Source organism: Elephantulus edwardii, unplaced genomic scaffold, assembly GCF_000299155.1.
Source record: "Elephantulus edwardii isolate Elephantulus edwardi_28Jun2011 unplaced genomic scaffold, EleEdw1.0 scaffold00003, whole genome shotgun sequence".
Taxonomy (NCBI): Eukaryota; Metazoa; Chordata; class Mammalia; order Macroscelidea; family Macroscelididae; genus Elephantulus; species Elephantulus edwardii.
The window spans coordinates 11,165,136-11,168,678 of record NW_006399753.1 but is presented as its reverse complement, the minus strand read 5'-3'; the positions used below and the strand labels follow the sequence as shown (position 1 = coordinate 11,168,678).

The 3,543-nt window shown below is 43.2% G+C and overlaps 1 protein-coding gene across 1 annotated transcript in view; it reads right to left on the bottom strand.

Annotated features, from left to right (window-relative positions):
• The window catches only part of ASAP1 (ArfGAP with SH3 domain, ankyrin repeat and PH domain 1), a 270,638-nt gene that overhangs the window by 118,242 nt on the left and 148,853 nt on the right, over window positions 1–3,543 (bottom strand). The gene's annotated exons all lie outside the window — the stretch shown is intronic.

The following is a 3,543-nucleotide window of genomic DNA, read 5'->3' as shown; positions in this document are numbered from 1 at the left end:
AAACTAATAAAATTTAATAATAATTTTAAAAAGTGGTTATTAAGAACAAAGAGAAAAATTCTGATAAATCAACTGTGGAAGGCCAAATGAAGTAGGTTGTAAAAAAAAAAAAACCCAAAACCACAGAAAACAACAACTATGTGTTCTAATGTATAACTAATCGTGGTCTTCTTTAATTTTGTCTAAAGACCAGGTCTATGGGCATAATTTGTAAAATGCCCTTTCATACACCATCTGTTTGGGTTTTCCGTACAATTCCCTACAAACTACGTCATCAGAGTTCCTTTCATGGACCATCTCTCATTGAAAATGTGCAGTGCTGGCTCAGAGGGGTTGACATGCGAAGTCTGGCTTCACTACCTATGAACTAGCTCCATTATGAGCCTCTTCTATGGTTAGAACTACAGCGGACACATGAGAGATATCTGTGAATAAGTACCTCCTCCCTGAACTCTTTCTGATACAGAAGAAGGAGGTAATAGCTGTGCTTTCCAGGACTGTGGTGCTGAGCGGATGTAAACACATATGCTCCATGAGTAATGACTCTGATGCCGCCTTCAAGCCTCTTCTTTCCTTGACTTGCAGGACCTCACAAGCTCTGGATTCCTCTACCCCACGTCTGCTGCTCTCCGCAGGCTGTGTGGGTTCTGACCTCATCGTACTGGAAGCATCCACCATGTAGGACTCCACGCATCAGTATGTGGGTTCTGTTCTTATGGATATGTGCTTATTCTTCCCAGATGTAATCAACTCTTATGGCTTTAATACTTTCTTTCAAACAACAACTCCAAAACTGATAGCTACAGCCCAAATCCCCCCGAAACAAAGACGTTAAAGTGTGTATCTGCTGATATCTCCAAGTGTTATCTCATAACTGTGTCCAGTCGAAACCTACCTAAAAGTAAACCCGTGATCTTCTGCCCCAATCTCATCATTTCCTCAGTGCCTTATTTCTAGCTAAATGCATCTACTCACACTAGATTTTCTCTCCAGCACCCCAGATGCAAGCAACCAGCAAGTGACACCTTTACAATATATTACAAATCTTACACCTTCTCATCACTCTTTATCTGTCATCCTCTCTTGCAACATGGAAGTCTCTCAGCTGGTCTCTCTGCCACAGTTCTCGCTTCCTCTCTAGTCAATAGTCACACAGAACCAAAAGTTGACGCTGTAAACTCTACCAGGTCATGTGACCCCCAAGACAGCCAAGACCCATGATCACGGACATCCAGGTTCCCAGCCCTCGCCAGATTCTAAAGAGAAATACTGTACCTCCCTACAACTTGAAATTAGGCATGGGAGAAGAGATGCACCGACCAATGTGATGTTAATCACTTTTAAAGAGAAATACTTCAAACGCCTCAGTTCAATTCTTCCTTTCCTGCAGTGCACAGAAAAACATTCACTGGTTTGTGGAGAGGTCCACATTAAGAGTCTACTTACTAAATTAACATTTATCAAAATCAGATCTTGAAAGGATTAGATCAGTAATATATCTTTCTCAGTAAGCGTTTCCCTTTTTTGGCAAAGATTCTTTTCTCATCATTATCTGTACCGCTACTGCAGTATTTTCAAACACAGTATGTTTGTTCTGAATAGCCCATGGACTGCCAAAAGACCAAAAAATAAATGTCTTGGAAAAAGTGTGTGTGTGTGTGTGTGTATACACATTTATACACATATATACATACATACACCCACACACATATATAAATAAGTGTATCCAAGAGTGCTCCTTAGAGGCAAAGATGGCCAAGTCTTGACTCACATACTTGGGGCATGTTGTTTGGTCAGTGAAAGAGAGGAGGACCCGCCATGAGATGGGCTGACACAGTGACCGCGGCAATGGGCTCAAGTGTGTTGGAGATGATGAGGACGGCACAGGACAAGGCAGAGCTCAGATCTGCTGTGCACAGGATTTCACACTTGACTCGATGACACCTCACAGTAATATATCACATTTGTAAATGCACCCACCTCCAGGGCTGCTGCCAGTCAGAATCAACTTCATGACAGTGGGTTTGGTTAGGAGGGTCCTGCCACAAGACCACCTTCATAGCCCCACCTAACAAGTATCACTGGACATGCTCTTAAGAGGAGCACTCCGAGCAAGGAAGGGCCTGGTTCAATCACGTCAATCAGATTCACTGAATTCCTTCTGAGAAATCAACGCAGCACCCCCTCCTTAAATCGCCAGGTTGTTTAATAACTGAGATGAAATTCTGAAATGTTTCCGTCTCAAACACGCTCAGCAACTGCCTTAAGTGCAGTGAGAACTCAAGAGGCAGAACAAGGAATCTGGTTTGAGGACCATGATAGTGGTTAACAAGGGTCACAGCAGTCCAGTGAAAGGAGGAGACCAAGCAGCCTTCTAATTGTCACCACATTAAAAATCCATGACGCCTGCAATGGACGTCAGCATTTCAGCTGAGATATTAGAAAAGAGAAAAAGCAGCTCTGGTTACTGCCCAAGTTCACTCAGAAGTGGTTCAGAAAAACACAAAAGAAAGGCTCCATGAGCTGAACAGGCAGGATACGCACGTCGGCTCTCCCGCAAATGTCGCTCCGCAGCCCTGGCGCCCTCGGCGGCCCCGACACCCTCCGCCCGAGGTCCTGACAATGGCCCCTCACTGTGTTTGCTTTGGGAGGCTGGAGAACAAGCTGCCTGTTCTCATCAACCACCGCCGATGGAAGTGTCGCAGCAGCAAAAGACAAACACATCTGCTTTTTGTTAATTTGAAATGAGAACGTATTTAACAATAAAATGAAGTACAATAATACGCATGATTAACAGCATACCTATCTGTGAACTTACTATCCAGTTTAAGAAAGCAGGTACAATATACAGATAGAGGTTCCCTGACTCTGCCATCCCCATAATTCTATCTAATCCCAGTATCTCCCCTCCATTATCTTGATTTTGGAATTTCATCTTCACAGTTGGTGTTTATACATTTATTATATATAGAAGGAATCCATAGGGCACAACAGAGTAAAGCCTGACTGCTAAATGGAAGGTTGGTAGTTCAAATCCATTGTGTAGCTCTGCAGGAGAAAGACTTGGTGGTCTGCTTCCATAAAAATTACAGACAAGAACTGAAGTTTTATGTTAGAAACAAAAAAAAAAAAATTACAGACAAGAAAAACCCTCATGTTAGTCTTATTAAGTCCCCCCAGTGTAGAATGAGTTGGCATCTATTTCATGGCATCCAACAAGTTCTACGTGTATTTATAAACAATACAAACTTGGGAGTACGTATTGATGAACAGCAAAGACTGCATTCTTTAGTACAGATTACTACACAAAATGGATTTACCTCCACACACACCAAAAATCCTCAGAAACAAAGGTGGTTGTTGTTATGTGCCATTGAGTCATTTGCGACTCATAGCGACCCTATGCACAACAGCTCTAAACCCTGCTCTATCCTGCGCCAACCGCACTGCCCCTGACACACCCATCCCGATTACCCCAGTCACCGAATCAATCCATCTCATAGAGGGTCTTCCCCTCCTGCGCTGTCCCTCCACCCTCCCAAG